Raw genomic sequence first — 17,949 nt, forward strand, 5'->3', positions numbered from 1 at the left:
CGGAAGTTGTGGAGACTGGCAGGGGAACTCTGGGTTGATGTCCATACACTGTAAGGGTGCATTCACACGAACGTATATCGGCTCGGTTTTCACGCCGAGCCGATATACGTTGTCCTCGGGTGCAGGGGGGGGGAGGATGGAAGAGCCAGGGCCAGGAACTGAGGCTCCCGCTCCCTCTCTGCCTCCTCTCCGCCCCTCTGCACTATTTGCAAAAAGAGAAGGCGGGACGGGGGCGGGGCTAAAGTCCGTGAATTGGCCCCGCCTCTGCCCCGCCTCTCCTCATTGCAAATAGTGCAGAGGGGCGGAGAGGAGGCAGAGAGGGGGCGGGAGCCTCAGTTCCTGGCCCTGGCTCTTCCATCCTCCCCCCTCTGCACCCGAGGACAACGTATATCGGTTCGGCGTGAAAACCGAGCCGATATACGTTCGTGTGAATGCACCCTAAAGAAGGGAGAAGTCTTCGTGGAGTCGCTGACATGCTGGTTATGCCCAGGACCGAAGACTGACCCAATCATCCTGGTGAGCATTGGTAAAATGGCGGAGATATCCAGTCAGGATCTGTTTGGTACGCTCCACCTGCCCGTTAGACTGTGGATGATAGGCCGAAGAGAATTCTAATGATATATCCATCAATTTACACAGAGATCTTCAAAATTTAGGTGGAAATTACACCCCTGTATCTGACACAATGTGCTTAGGAAAGCCATGGAGGCGTAAAATGTGATCAATGAATTTCTCGGCAAGCTGACTGGCAGATGATAAACCGGGCAGAGTCACAAAATGGGCCATTTTAGAGAATCGGTCCACTACTACCCATATAACAGTACAGCCACTGGACGGAGGTAAATCTGTGATAAAGTGTATGGCAATATGCTGCCATGGAGCCTCAGGTATGGGTAATAGACACAGGAGGCCTGCGTGTCTCAGTTTCTGTGGTTTATACTGGGCGCAGGAGGTACAGGAGGACACAAAATCATGGATATCCTTCATCATGGATGGCCACCAGTACCGATGGCGAATTAACTCGCTAGTCTTGCATTGCCCAGAATGACCAGCTAGAACAGTGACCCTAGGAGAGGACACCTCTCCTCTTGGCCTCAGGCATGAACATCTTCCCTGGTGGGATATCCTTAACCCGAACAGAAGCTACAGTCCCCAATCTGGTAGGTTCAATGATGAATTGTGGAGCCTCTTCAGTGTCGAAAAAAAACGACATTCCGCCATCTTTCACTGCGTTTTGTTTCTGCAGCGCACAAACTGCAACAAAAGCGACATGATACCTTTATTCTACGGGTCGGTATGATTACTACCACACCAAACTTGTGGAGGTTTTTTTTTTTACTATACTACTCTTTTTCTTTCTCAAAGAGATTTAATTTTTTTCAATTATTTTCTGCGGTCATTTTGTGCGTGCGATAACTTTTTATTTTTCCGCCAACGTAATTCAGCGAGGGCTCATTATTTGCGGGATGTCCTGAAGTTTCCGATAGTACTAATTCAGGATACATATGACTTTTTGATCGCTTTTTATTGCGTTTTTTCTGGGAGACAGGGTGACTGAAAAAGTGCATTTCTGGCGTTCTTTATTTTTTTTTTCGGACGACAATCACTGTGCGGGGAAAATAATGTGCTACTGTGATAGATCGGACTGTTACGGACGCGGCAATACCAAATATGTATTTTTATTTTATTACTAGCTTACCCGTCGCACGTTGCTGCGAAGACAGACAGACAGACATACATTCATTCGTTTTTATATATCAAGATAACAACCAATCACAGCGCAGCTTTCATGTTACCTCAGCAGTATAATATATAACAACCAATCACAGCGCAGCTTTCATGTTACCTCAGCAGTATAATATATAACAACCAATCACAGCGCAGCTTTCATGTTACCTCAGCGGTATAATATATAACAACCAATCACAGCGCAGCTTTCATGTTACCTCAGCAGTATAATATATAACAACCAATCACAGCACAGCTTTCATTTTACCTCAGTATAATATATAACAACCAATCACAGCGCAGCTTTCATGTTACCTCAGTATAATATATAACAACCAATCACAGCACAGCTTTCATGTTACCTCAGCAGTATAATATATAACAACCAATCACAGCGCAGCTTTCATGTTACCTCAGTATAATATATAACAACCAATCACAGCACAGCTTTCATGTTACCTCAGTATAATATATAACAACCAATCACAGCCCAGCTTTCATGTTGCCTCAGCAGTATAATATATAAAAACCAATCACAGCGCAGCTTTCATGTTACCTCAGTATAATATATAACAACCAATCACAGCCCAGCTTTCATGTTGCCTCAGCGGTATCATATATAACAACCAATCACAGCGCAGCTTTCATGTTACCTCAGCAGTATAATATATAACAACCAATCACAGTGCAGCTTTCATGTTACCTCAGTGGTATAATATATAACAACCAACCACAGCACAGCTTTCATGTTAACCCAGTATAATATATAACAACCAATCACAGCGCAGCTTTCATGTTAACCCAGTATAATATATAACAACCAATCACAGTGCAGCTTTCATGTTACCTCAGTATAGTATATAACAACCAATCACAGCACAGCTTTCATGTTACCTCAGCAGTATAATATATAACAACCAATCACAGCGCAGCTTTCATGTTACCTCAGCGGTATAATATATAACAACCAATCACAGCACAGCTTTCATGTTAACCCAGTATAATATATAACAACCAATCACAGTGCAGCTTTCATGTTACCTCAGTATAATATATAACAACCAATCACAGCACAGCTTTCATGTTACCTCAGCAGTATAATATATAACAACCAATCACAGCACAGCTTTCATGTTACCTCAGTATAATATATAACAACCAATGACAGAGCAGCTTTCATGTTACCTCAGCAGTATAATATATAACAACCAATCACAGCGCAGCATTCATGTTACCTCAGCAGTATAATATATAACAACCAATCACAGCGCAGCATTCATGTTACCTCAGTATAATATATAACAACCAATCACAGCACAGCTTTCATGTTACCTCAGCAGTATAATATATAACAACCAATCACAGCGCAGCTTTCATGTTACCTCAGTATAATATATAACAACCAATCACAGCACAGCTTTCATGTTACCTCAGTATAATATATAACAACCAATCACAGCGCAGCTTTCATGTTACCTCAGTATAATATATAACAACCAATCACAGCGCAGCTTTCATGTTACCTCAGTGGTATTATAAACAACAACCAATCACAGCACAGCTTTCATGTTGCCTCAGCGGTATCATATATAACAACCAATCACAGCGCAGCTTTCATGTTACCTCAGCAGTATAATATATAACAACCAATCACAGCGCAGCTTTCATGTTACCTCAGCAGTATAATATATAACAACCAATCACAGCGCAGCTTTCATGTTACCTCAGTATAATATATAACAACCAATCACAGCGCAGCTTTCATGTTACCTCAGTGGTATTATAAACAACAACCAATCACAGCACAGCTTTCATGTTGCCTCAGCGGTATCATATATAACAACCAATCACAGCGCAGCTTTCATGTTACCTCAGCAGTATAATATATAACAACCAATCACAGCGCAGCTTTCATGTTACCTCAGTGGTATAATATATAACAACCAACCACAGCACAGCTTTCATGTTAACCCAGTATAATATATAACAACCAATCACAGCGCAGCTTTCATGTTACCTCAGCGGTATAATATATAACAACCAATCACAGCACAGCTTTCATGTTAACCCAGTATAATATATAACAACCAATCACAGTGCAGCTTTCATGTTACCTCAGAATAATATATAACAACCAATCACAGCACAGCTTTCATGTTACCTCAGCAGTATAATATATAACAACCAATCACAGCACAGCTTTCATGTTACCTCAGTATAATATATAACAACCAATGACAGAGCAGCTTTCATGTTACCTCAGCAGTATAATATATAACAACCAATCACAGCGCAGCATTCATGTTACCTCAGCAGTATAATATATAACAACCAATCACAGCGCAGCATTCATGTTACCTCAGTATAATATATAACAACCAATCACAGCACAGCTTTCATGTTACCTCAGCAGTATAATATATAACAACCAATCACAGCGCAGCTTTCATGTTACCTCAGTATAATATATAACAACCAATCACAGCACAGCTTTCATGTTACCTCAGTATAATATATAACAACCAATCACAGCGCAGCTTTCATGTTACCTCAGTATAATATATAACAACCAATCACAGCACAGCTTTCATGTTACCTCAGTATAATATATAACAACCAATCACAGCGCAGCTTTCATGTTACCTCAGTATAATATATAACAACCAATCACAGCACAGCTTTCATGTTACCTCAGCAGTATAATATATAACAACCAATCACAGCTCAGCTTTCATGTTACCTCAGTATAATATATAACAACCAATCACAGCGCAGCTTTCATGTTACCTCAGTATAATATATAACAACCAATCACAGCGCAGCTTTCATGTTACCTCAGTATAATATATAACAACCAATCACAGCGCAGCTTTCATGTTACCTCAGCAGTATAATATATAACAACCAATCACAGCACAGCTTTCATGTTACCTCAGTATAATATATAACAACCAATCACAGCACAGCTTTCATGTTACCTCAGTATAATATATAACAACTAGAGATGAGCGAACATGTCCGTTACGGACACATCCGCACCCGGACACCGGCTTTGCCGAACACTGCAGTGTTCGCGCGTAAAGGTCCGGGTGCCGCCGGGGGGCGGGGAGATGCGCGGCGGCGCGGGCGGCAGTAGCGGGGAACAGGGGGGAGCCCTCTCTCTCTCCCTCTCCCCCCCACTCCCCGCCGCACCCCCCCCCCCCCCGCGCTGCCACGGCGGCCCCCGAACTTTTTTCGCCCGAACACTGAAGTGTTCGCAAAGTTCGGTGTTCGGGCGAAAAAGGGGCGGGGCCGAACGTGTTCGCTCATCTCTAATAACAACCAATCACAGCGCAGCTTTCATGTTACCTCAGTATAATATATAACAACCAATCACAGCACAGCTTTCATGTTACCTCAGTATAATATATAACAACCAATCACAGCGCAGCTTTCATGTTACCTCAGCAGTATAATATATAACAACCAATCACAGCGCAGCTTTCATGTAACCTCAGCAGTATAATATATAACAACCAATCACAGCACAGCTTTCATGTTACCTCAGCGGTATAATATATAACAACCAATCACAGCACAGCTTTCATGTTAACCCAGTATAATATATAACAACCAATCACAGCGCAGCTTTCATGTTACCTCAGTATAATATATAGCAACCAATCACAGCGCAGCATTCATGTTACCTCAGTATAATATATAACAACCAATCACAGCACAGCTTTCATGTTACCTCAGTATAATATATAACAACCAATCACAGCGCAGCTTTCATGTTACCTCAGTATAATATATAGCAACCAATCACAGCGCAGCATTCATGTTACCTCAGTATAATATATAACAACCAATCACAGCACAGCTTTCATGTTACCTCAGTATAATATATAACAACCAATCACAGCACAGCTTTCATGTTACCTCAGCAGTATAATATATAACAACCAATCACAGCGCAGCATTCATGTTACCTCAGTATAATATATAACAACCAATCACAGCACAGCTTTCATGTTACCTCAGCAGTATAATATATAACAACCAATCACAGCGCAGCTTTCATGTTACCTCAGCAGTATAATATATAACAACCAATCACAGCACAGCTTTCATGTTACCTCAGTATAATGTATAACAACCAATCAAAGCGCAGCTTTCATGTTACCTCAGCAGTATAATATATAACGACCAATCACAGCGCAGCTTTCATGTTACCTCAGTATAATATATAACAACCAATCACAGCACAGCTTTCATGTTACCTCAGCAGCATAATATATAACAACCAATCACAGCACAGCTTTCATGTTACCTTAGTATAATATATAACAACCAATCACAGCACAGCTTTCATGTTAACCCAGTATAATATATAACAACCAATCACAGCGCAGCTTTCATGTTACCTCAGCGGTATAATATATAGCAACCAATCACAGCGCAGCTTTCATGTTACCTCAGTATAATATATAACAACCAATCACAGCGCAGCTTTCATGTTACCTCAGCGGTATAATATATAACAACCAATCACAGCGCAGCTTTCATGTTACCTCAGCAGTATAATATATAACAACCAATCACAGCGCAGCATTCATTTTACCTCAGTGGTATAATATATAACAACCAATCACAGCGCAGCTTTCGTTACCTCAGTATAATATATAACAACCAATCACAGCGCAGCTTTTATTTTACCTCAGCATTCTCAATATCCAGGAATTGTCTTGTGATACGTTCGGCGGATGCATCATTTTGTAGTTGAACACGCCTTCCGTTGCTCGTAATGCCTTTTGCTTTTGTGCTCGAGATGGAAATCAAACGATCTTTGTCTGGGGGGGCATAACTGTTGACGATGCTCGCACGCGCGGCACATATCGTAGGATAGATGTACTATGCCAGTAATCTTCCCAGGAGTGTACTCAGCAACTTCCCCGAGTGTCATGGCGATCGGATGAATGGTGTAGTAGCGCATAAAGGACAGACAGACAGACATACATTCATTTATATATATCAGGAAGTGAGAGAATTAGATTTTGTACGTAAAATTTGGACGCTAATTCTTTTGCGCATAGAATTGAATAATCGAGTTGGGACCCATTAGCTTTTCCTATTTATGACATAATCAATGCTCGTGTCAAATTTCATGTTTCTATGACATTGGGAAGTGAGAGAATTAGATTCCGTATGTAAAATTTGGACGCTAATTCTTTGGCGCTTAGAATTGAATAATCGAGTTGGGACCCATTAGCGTTTCCTATTTATGACATAATCAATGCTCATGCCAAATTTCATGTTTCTACAACATCGGGAAGTGAGAGAATTAGTGGCAATGATGGAAATCGAACGATCTACGTGGGGGGGCGTAACTGTCGACGACGCTCGCACGCGCGCCATTTATCGTAGGATAGATGTACTATGCCAGTAATCTTCCCAGGAGTGTACTCAACAACTTCCCAAAGTTTCATGGCGATCGGATGAATGGTGTAGTAGCGCATAAAGGACAAACACACACACAGACAGACAGACATTCAATTTTATATATATAGATTTAGACTTTTTTAATGTAGATATGCAAAAGGGTTTTTTTTTTTTTTACAGCTTAAAAAAACTTTATTGCTCTTTTTTTTACTTAACTATTAAGTCCCCCTGGGGGACTACAATATGCGATACTTTGATCACTCCTGCAGTATGACGTAATGCTATAGCATTACATCATACTGCATTCTGACAGGCAGCCTATCAAGCCACCCCACGGGGATGGCTTGATAGGCAGTCTCTCAAGGCAGCCCTGGGGCCTTTCAGAAGGCCCCTGGCTGCCATGACACCTGCACGGCTCCCCCGATCTCACAGCGGGGGAGGGGGGGTACGGGAATTGACAGCGGCATTTAAAGGTCTAATGGCCGCGATTGGCCGATAGCGGCTATTGCCCGCAGGGGTCAGCTGTAGTAAACAGCTGATGCCCGCGCTGTATGCAGAGAGGTCGCCCCGCGACCTCTCTGCATACATGCCCCGCCGCTCCAGGACGTCAATGTATAAGGGCTTGTTTTTTGCCCAGCGAGCTGTAGTTTTTATCGGTGCCATTTTTGGGTACGTTGACTGTATGCTAAAGCTGTAAAACTTTTATTTATTTATTTTTATTATTTTTTATGATAGCAGGGAGAGAAACCCCATCAATTCTGCCATAGGCTTTTTTTTTACAGCGTTAATCATGCAGCATAAATGAGACATTCCATTTTTTCTGCGGGTCGGTACGGTTACAACGAGACCAAAATTTTTACATTTTTTTAGGTTTTTCCACTTTTCTGCAATAAAAACCCTTTTTTTGGAAATCTTTTTTTTCCCTAAATCGCTGCATTCAAAGTCGTGTCACTTTTTATTTTTTCATGGGCGGAGCTCTGTGAGGGCGGATTTTTTTGCGAGACAATACGGGTACATACTGCTTTTTTGATCAATTTTATTGTTTTTGGGAGACAAATTTCTAAAAATTAACATTTTGCTTCAGTTTTCTAGCGTTTAACGCTTTTTGCAGTGCGGGATAAAAAGTGTGTTCAACTTATTGTACGCGTCGTTACGGACACGATGATAAAAAAATATGTTTTTTCTTTTTTTTTTCTTATGCTAATATGAGAAATAGCCCCAAAAAGGCTTTGGGTTTTTTTACATTTTCATTTTTTGTACAATTTTATTACCTTTTTTTTTTTCTTTACACCATTTGTGTCCCTGTGGGGGACTTACATCATACCACTGATGATCACTATGATAAGGCATTGCAGGACTTCTCTCCTGTAATGCCATATCGCTTATTACAGCGATCACTGGCAGTGGTGATACAGGACGCCTGTAGGTGGCGCCCTTTTACCATGGCAACCTGCCAGGCTTTCTGTGATTATATCGCGAGAGACTGATAACCGCACCGAGGGAGCGCACTTCCTCTGTGAACCCTTCCCATACAGCAATCTACATAGATCGCGGCAGGGAAGGGGTTAACAGCGGGGTTGTGCATCTCCGATGACTTAAGAGTACGTCCAGTTGTGGGAAGTACCCCGCCTCCAGGACATACCCTTACGTCATATAGAGGGAAGGGGTTAATATTTGTCGGTAGGCCGGAAATACAATATAAAAATCTAATTGTGCGGAAAAAACAAGGCCCACCGATCTTGGCGGGGGGGGGGGGGGGGGGGGGCGCTGAGCGGTCTGCAGATACGTCAGATTGTTATGGTTGGTGTAAATCACAATGAGATGCGAGGCTCCCTCCAGCAGATACCGCCAGAATTCCAGGGCCATCTTGATAGCCAGTAACTCGCGGACTGCAGAGTCTTTCCCACGATCCATCTCCAAACCATGTATGGAGACGATATACCCCAAAAAGGAAGTGACCCATGTGCAAAAACACACTTCTCCAATTTAGCAAACAAACGATTCTCCCTTAATCACTGGAGCACCGTGTGAACCTGCCTCCGGTGAGAGGGTGTATCTGGGGGAAAAGATCAGGATATCGTCCAAATACACAACGACGACACATTGCTGAAGGAGATCCCTGAAAATGTCGTTAAATTCCTGAAAGACGCCCGGAGCGCTAACCAGACCAAAGGGCATCACCAAGTAGTCGTAGTGGCCGTCTCGGGTATTGAAAGCTGACTTCCCTGCATCTCCCTCGCGGATGCGGATCAAGTTATAAGCACCCCGCAGATCAAGCTTCATGAAAATCTGAGTGCCCCGCAGGCAATCAATTAACTCTAATTATTCTTCACTGTGATCGCGTTCAGACCACGATAGTCGATACAGGGCCTTAGCGATCCATCCTTATTGACGGAAAAACCCGCTCCAGCAGGAGACGAGGACTTACGGATAAACCCTCTGGCCAGGTTCTCCATAACATATTCGGCTGTGGCCTGGGTCTCGAGCAGAGAAAGAGGGTATACTCTACATCGAGGAGGCATGCAACCAGGCACAAGGTCAACTGGGCAATCATAGGGACGATGCGGTGGCAGACATTTACCCTCTTTCTTGTCAAAGATGTCCGCAAAACCATGATAAGGCTCTGGTAGGCCCTGGAGGTTAGATGGTAAAGTAACCCGTTGGACAGGATGCACAGGACGTAACCACTTGGTATAGCAGGTGGTACCCCAACTTAATATTTCGCCCGTACTCCAGTCCAAGGTGGGATTGTGAAATCGGAGCCACATCAAACCTAGAAGGAGGCAATTGGTCGCCCCATCTTCTCAGAATGGAGAGCGCCAACTCTCAACTCCAGCGGCTCCGTAATAAACTGGATCATCTCAGAGAGGGTACTACAATTAACCGTGGTGACCATGAGTGGTCTCTCAAGACGCCGAGCAGGAATCCGGTAATGGTCCATCAAAGCTTGTTGGAGAAAATTGCAGGCAGAGCCGAAACCAGGAAGCCTGCCCTTGACACCTGGGCACCGGAAAGAACCATGGTTACAGGTAAGTTCAGCCTGGGAGAGGATCAATCCTCACCTAGGGTAGCCTCTCCAACTGACCCTAGGAGGAGAAGTTTCCCGGTTTGAGGGAACATGCGCAAACAAGGTGACCGGGAGATCCGCAATACATGCAAAGGTTCTTAGTATGTCTGTGTGCGCGCTCCTCCTCAGATCGTCTAAGGCGATCCACCGGCTCAGGATCGCTAGACTGAGTAATGGTTGGTGGGGTAACAAATGGTCTCTGGAACAGAGGCGCCAGACAGATTGTTCTTCTCTGTTGCATAACCTCCTTAGACCTTTCTTGGAACCTCAGATCAATCCTTGTAGGCAGAGAAATCGGTGCATCCAAAGAGGTAGGGACCTCACGACCCGCTAGTCCCTCCCTTCATTGTTCCACCCAAGTTCTGAGGCCAATGTTTGGAACTGAATAGCATTTCGGCCCACAGTGAGATTATTCTGACGGAGACATAAAAGGGCGGACGTAGCTGAAGATGAACAACCAGGCTCGTCTAACACCTTCTGAAAAGATTTTATGAACAGACCGAGGTTATAAACCAGTGGATCACTGCACTCCCAGAGAGGACTGATCTATGCCAAAGCCTAGCCAGAAAGGGGAGACATCATAAATAGAGATGAGCGAACGCGTTCGTCCGAGCTTGATATTCGTGCGAATATTAGGGTGTTCGGGATGCTCGTTACTCGTAACGAGTACCACGCGGTGTTTAGGTTACTTTCAGTTTCCTCTCTGAGACGTTAGCGTGCTTTTCTGGCCAATTGAAAGACAGGGAAGGCATTGCAACTTCCCCCTGTGACGTTCAAGCCCTATACCACCCCCCTGCTGTGAGTGGCTGGGGCGATCAGATGTCACCCGAGTATAAAAGTCGGCCCCTCCCGCGGCTCGCCACACATGCCTTGTGAGTTAGCTGAGGGAAAGTACTATCGTGCTGGTGCTGCTGTAGGGAGAGCGTTAGGAGTCAGTGTAGGCTTCAAGAACCCTAAAGGTCCTTCTTAGGGCCACATCTATCTGTGTGCAGGCTGCTGCTAGCAGTGTTTTTTTTTTTTTTTCCCTCAAAATCGGCTCTGCAGAGCGTTGCACCCTGCATTAGGGACAGAAGTGGTGCATAGGCAGGGAGAGTGTTAGGAGTGAGTGTAGCCTTCAAGAACCTCAACGGTCCTTTCTAGGGCCATATTTATCCGTGTGCAGTACTGTCCAGGCTGCTGTTAGCAGTGTTGCATATTTTTTTTTCTCTAAAAATCGCCTCTGCAGAGCATTGCACCCTCCATTGATACTGCGGGGAAAGAATTGTGTAGGCAGGGCCACAACACAGTTATTGTTCATTGAATATACGCAGTGCGGCCTTCCCTTTGCAAAAAAGGAAAAAAATTATATTTGGCCTGCCTGTGTCAGTCCTAAGGTCTCCGTGTACGTGTGTGCTGCGTGGAGAACGTACAAAAATCAGACGCAACCAGCTACGGTTTACTGCAGGCTTGCGCCATTGTCTTTCCTGACTGGCAAATACCTGCTCTGCTAGAGTTAATAACTCTGCTACACTATAGTTGTGTGACACTTTTTGAGGGCCACACCACAGGTATTAAACTTCTTGTTCATTGAATATACGCAGTGGGGCCTTCCCTTTGCAAAAAAGCAAAAAAATTATATTTGGCCTGCAGGCTTGCGCCAATTTATTTCCTGCCTGGGAAATCAAATCACTGGTAATACAGCATGCTGAGGGGTAGGGGTAGGCCTAGAGGACGTGGACGTGGCCGAGGACGCGGAGGGCCAAGTGAGGGTGTGGGCACAGGCCGAGCCAGTGCGGTGGCCAGGGGTAGAGGCAGGGCCAGACCGAATAATCCACCAACTGTTTCCCAAAGCGCCCCCTTGCGCCATGCCACCCTGCACAGGTCAAGGTGCTCTACGGTGTGGCAGTTTTTCACAGAGACGCCTGACGACCGACGAACAGTGGTGTGCAACCTTTGTCACGCCAAGATCAGCTGGGGAGGCACCACCAACAGCATGCGCAGGCATATGATGGCCAAGCACCCCACAAGGTGGGACAATGCCCGTTCACCGCCTCCGGTTTGCACCACTGCCTCTCCCCCTGTGCCCCAACCTGCCACTGAGATCCAACCCCCCTCTGAGGACACAGGCACTACCGTCTCCTGGCCTGCACCCACACCCTCCCCTCCGCTGTCCTCGGCCCCATCCAGCAATGTCTCTCAGCGCAGCGTCCAGACGTCGCTAGTGCCACAGTTTGAGCGCAAGCGCAAGTACGCCGCCACGCACCCGCATGCTCAAGCGTTAAACGTGCACATAGCCAAATTGATCAGCCTGGAGATGCTGCCGTATAGGCTTGTGGAAATGGAGGCTTTCAAAAGCATGATGGCGGCGGCGGCCCCGCGCTACTCAGTTCCCAGTCGCCACTACTTTTCCCGATGTGCCGTCCCAGCCCTGCACGACCACGTCTCCCGCAACATTGTGCGCGCCCTCACCAACGCGGTTACTGCCAAGGTCCACTTAACAACGGACACGTGGACAAGCACAGGCGGGCAGGGCCACTATATCTCCCTGACGGCACATTGGGTGAATTTAGTGGAGGCTGGGACAGAGTCAGAGCCTGGGACCGCTCACGTCCTACCCACCCCTAGAATTGTGGGCCCCAGCTCGGTGGTGGTATCTGCGGAGGTATATGCTTCCTCCACTAAAGCACCTTCCTCCTCCTCCTCCTCCTCCTCTGTCTCGCAATCAAGATGTGTCAGCAGCACATCGCCAGCAGTCGGTGTCACGCGGCGTGGCAGCACAGCGGTGGGCAAGCGTCAGCAGGCCGTGCTGAAACTACTCAGCTTAGGAGAGAAGAGGCACACGGCCCACGAACTGCTGCAGGGTCTGACACAGCAGACCGACCGCTGGCTTGCGCCGCTGAGCCTCCAACCAGGCATGCTCGTGTGTGACAACGGGCATAACCTGGTGGCGGCTCTGCAGCTCGGCAGCCTCACGCACGTGCCATGCCTGGCCCATGTGTTTAATTTGGTGGTTCAGCGCTTTCTGAAAAGCTACCCACGCTTGTCAGACCTGCTCGTAAAGGCGCGCCGGCTCTGCGCACATTTCCGCAAGTCCCACACGGACGCTGCCACCCTGCGGACACTGCAACATCGGTTTAAGCTGCCAGTGCACTGACTGCTGTGCGACGTGCCCAGACGGTGGAACTCTACGCTCCACATGTTGGCCAGGCTCTATGAACAGCGTAGAGCTATAGTGGAATACCAACTCCAACATGGGCGGCGCAGTGGGAGTCAGCCTCCTCAATTATTTACAGAAGAGTGGGCCTGGTTGGCAGACATCTGCCAGGTCCTTGGAAACTTTGAGGAGTCTACCCAGATGGTGAGCGGCGATGCTGCAATCATTAGCGTCACCATTCCTCTGCTATGCCTCTTGAGAAGTTCCCTGCAAAGCATAAAGGCAGACGCTTTGCGCTCGGAAACGGAGGCGTGGGAAGACAGTATGTCGCTGGATAGTCAGAGCACCCTCCTGTCTATATCTCAGCGCGTTCAGGAGGAGGAGGAGGAGGAGGATGAGGAGGAGGGGGAAGAGACAGCTTGGCCCACTGCTGAGGGTACAGATGCTGCTTGCCTGTCATCCTTTCAGCGTGTATGGCCTGAGGAGGAGGAGGAGGAGGAGGATCCTGAAAGTGATCTTCCTAGTGAGGACAGCCATGTGTTGCGTACAGGTACCCTGGCACACATGGCTGACTTCATGTTAGGATGCCTTTCTCGTGACCCTCGCGTTACACGCATTCTGGCCACTACGGATTACTGGGTGTACACACTGCTCGATCCACGGTATAAGGAGAGCCTTTGCACTCTCATTCCCGAAGAGGAAAGGGGTTCGAGAGTGTTGCTATACCACAGGACCCTGGCGGACAAACTGATGGTAAACTTCCCATCCGACAGCGCTAGTGGCAGAAGGCGCAGTTCCGAGGGCCAGGTAGCAGGGGAGGCGCAGAGATCAGGCAGCATGTACAGCGCAGGCAGGGGAACATTCTCCAAGGCCTTTGCCAGCTTTATGGCTCCCCACCAAGACTGTGTCACCGCTCCCCAGTCACGGCTGAGTCGGCGGGAGCACTGTAAAAGGATGGTGAGGGAGTACGTAGCCGATCGCACGACCGTCCTCCGTGACGCCTCTGCCCCCTACAACTACTGGGTGTCGAAGCTGGACACGTGGCCTGAACTAGCGCTATATGCCCTGGAGGTGCTTGCTTGTCCTGCGGCTAGCGTCCTGTCGGAGAGGGTGTTTAGTGCGGCTGGGGGAATCATCACGGATAAGCGTAGCCGCCTGTCAACCGACAGTGCCGACAGGCTTACACTCATCAAGATGAACAAAGCCTGGATTTCCCCAGACTTCTCTTCTCCACCAGCGGACAGCAGCGATACCTAAGCAATACGTAGGCTGCACCCGCGGATGGAAGCATCGTTCTCTCTCACCATCCAAAACGGGGACCTTTTAGCTTCATCAATCTGTGTATTATCTTCCTCCTCCTCCTCCTCCTCCTCCTGCTCCTCCTCCTGAAACCTCACATAATCACGCTGAACGGGCAATTTTTCTTAGGGCCACAAGGCTCAGTCATATAACTTTTCTGAACAATTTTTAGATGTTTCAATGCTCTTAAAAGCGTTGAAACTTTCACCTCCACCAATTTTTCGTTACACTGGGCTGCCTCCAGGCCTAGTTACCACTTAAGCCACATTAACCAAAGCGATTAATGGGTTTCACCTGCCATCTTGGTTGGCCATGGCCAATTTTTTGGATGTACATTAGTACTGTTGATACAGCAATTTTTGGGGCCCTTGCCTACAGTGTAATCAAATGAATTTTTAGCCCACCTGCATTACAGCTGACGTTACATCCGCTGTGTTGGGCACTGCAATGGGATATTTTTGTGTACCGCCGGTGGGTTCCAGGGAGCCACCCATGCTGTGGGTCCACAGGGAATTATAAATGCATCTGTTTCCACTTGTAAAGAACCCCAGTCAGACTGGGGCATGCAGTGTGGGCCGAAGCCCACCTGCATTAAGCACGACATTACTACCTCAGCTGTGTTGGGCAATGCAATGGGATATTTCTATGTACCGCCGGTGGGTTCCAGGGAGCCACCCATGCTGTGGGTCGACAGGGACGTCACAATAGGGAGTTGTACCTGCCTGTGTCTATGAATTAAAAAGCCCGGTCTGACTGGGGCATGCAGACACCTTGACAGAATGAATAGTGTGTGGCACATAGGTTCCCCATTGCTATGCCTACGTGTGCAGCTCCTGATGGCGGTGGCACAGGATTCTATTTCTCATTGCTTCTGTACAGCATTGTGGGCTATCGCCCCGCCCCTTTTAAAGAGGGTCGCTGCCTAGCCGTGCCAACCTTCTGCAGTGTGTGCCTGCGGTTCCTCCTCATGGCAGACGCACTTATAAATAGACATGAGGGCGGTGTGGCATGAGGGCAGCTGAAGGCTGCCCAGGGACACTTTGGTGTGCGCTGTGGGGGGGAGGGGGCGGCGGTTGGACAGCATGTAACCCAGGAGAAGTGGCAGTGGAGTGTCATGCAGGCAGTGATTGTGCTTTGTTGGAGGTAGTGTGGTGCTTAGCTAAGGTATGCCATGCTAATGAGGGCTTTTCAGAAGTAAAAGTTGTTGGGAGGGGGGGGGGGGCCCACTCTTGCCGGTATTGTGGCTTAATAGTGGGACCTGTGAACTTGAGATGCAGCCCAACATGTAGCCCCTCGCCTGCCCTATCCGTTGCTGTGTTGTTCCCATCACTTTCTTGAATTGCCCAGATTTTCACACATGAAAACCTTAGCGAGCATCGGCGATATACAAAAATGCTCGGGTCGCCCATTGACTTCAATGGGGTTCGTTATTCGAAACGAACCCTCGAGCATCGCGAAAAGTTCGTCCCGAGTAACGAGCACCCGAGCATTTTGGTGCTCGCTCATCTCTAATCATAAATTAAATTTTGGTGCCGTCTGATGGGAAAAATGTGGCAAAAGCTCAAAGTGCAAAGTACATTGGTTAACAAAACCGCAACATTGTCTGGGATCTCCATCATAACACAGCGGTGCCGCCAGACAAGAACCAGAGCCAGAAACAGGGGCTGCCAGTGGGCATGGTGCAGCAGTTGCCGCAACAGCAGAGGCCTGCGGTACCACTACGACAGGAAAAAATATTACCAAGATGGGTACTCGCATTGTGAAAATACGCCAAGATTTGCTCTTGCGTCTCACGTTGATGCATCATCACCTGGAATAATTCAGGGAGACCTCTGTGGTTGGAGCCAGCGGGATCCATGGCTGTTGTGACTGTGGATGTGAAACCACTGTGTCAACCTACCGGGTAAGTTAAGATCCGATCCAGCACGGCTGACAGCCGACCCCAGCATGGAAGGTAAGACATCCGATGTACGAACCCCGTATACAGGTAGAAACTAGGGAAGGTATCTTGACCTAAACTAATAACTAGGAGGGGAGAGCCCTGCCTATAGGCGGAGCCCTCGTCCCGATAAGGACGACCCCACGGTCTTCTTCTAGCCACTGACTGAACCTGGCAGGACAGAGAACCTATAAAATAAACGGCAGAACAATACCGGGACGTACAGGAACAAAGGAAGTACAGACTGAGAGGGATGATCAGAGGGGCAGACTCACGAGAGTGACAGACAGCTGGATACACAGAGAACACAGAACACGAGCAGGGAGCAAGGAAACAAGGTAACTGCCGAAGGAGCGGCTGAACATGAAGTGAAGGGAACTAAAGTCACATCAACACTGCAGCAAGGACTGAAAAGCCCAGAGCGGCTATATAGAGCGGGGATTAGAAAAGGTGCGTCAGCTGAACAGAAGACCCAGAAGCCATTAACCCTAGGAGTGCTGAACGAGAATAAATATAAGCTCAGGGAAAATGGGATGATGCCTATTTCTGCCAGATAGAGAAACAGAAGATTGTGTCTGAACAGTGTGTAATGCGCATGTAGTAGAGCTATGTGTGTTAGACATGCATGTAGCAGAGCTGTGTTTGATGCACATGTAGCACAGGTGTGTGTGACACAAGTAGGTATTAGAGCTGTGTGTGCTGTGTGACACGCGCATGTAGCAGAGTTGTCAGTGTGTGACGCGCATGTAGCAGAGCTGTCGGTGTTTGACGTGCATGTAGCACAGCTATGTGTGGTGCTTGTGGATGCACATGTGCTATATGCGTGATGAATATGTAGCACAGCTGTGTGCAGTGTGTATGGCATGCACAATTAGCAGATCTTTGTGTGTGTGACACGCACATGTAGCAGAGCTGTGTGGTGTGTGACAAATGCATGCAGCACAGCTGTGTGTGATGCACATGTAGGAGAGCTGCGTGTGGTGTGTGACATGCACATGTAGCAGAGCTGTGTGTGCTGTGCTTGACACACACAGTTAGCAGATCTGTGTGACATGCATGTAGGAGAGCTTTGTGTAGTGTGTGTGCCACATGCATGTATTAGAGCTGTGTGTGTGTGGTGTGTGACACGTGCCAGTAGCATAGCTGTGTTTAATGCACATGCATGTAGCACAGCTGTGTGTGGTGTGTGTGTGTGTGTGTGACGTGCGCATGTAGCATAGCTGTGTGGAATGCGCATGCAGCAGTTATGTGTGCCGCGCATGTAGCAGAGCCATGTGTAGTGTGTGTTGCACCGCATGTAAAAGCTGTGTGTTTTGTGTGTCACATGCACATGTAGCAGGGCTGCGTGTGTGGTGTCTGTGA

This window comes from Eleutherodactylus coqui, chromosome 5, assembly GCF_035609145.1.
Source record: "Eleutherodactylus coqui strain aEleCoq1 chromosome 5, aEleCoq1.hap1, whole genome shotgun sequence".
Taxonomy (NCBI): Eukaryota; Metazoa; Chordata; class Amphibia; order Anura; family Eleutherodactylidae; genus Eleutherodactylus; species Eleutherodactylus coqui.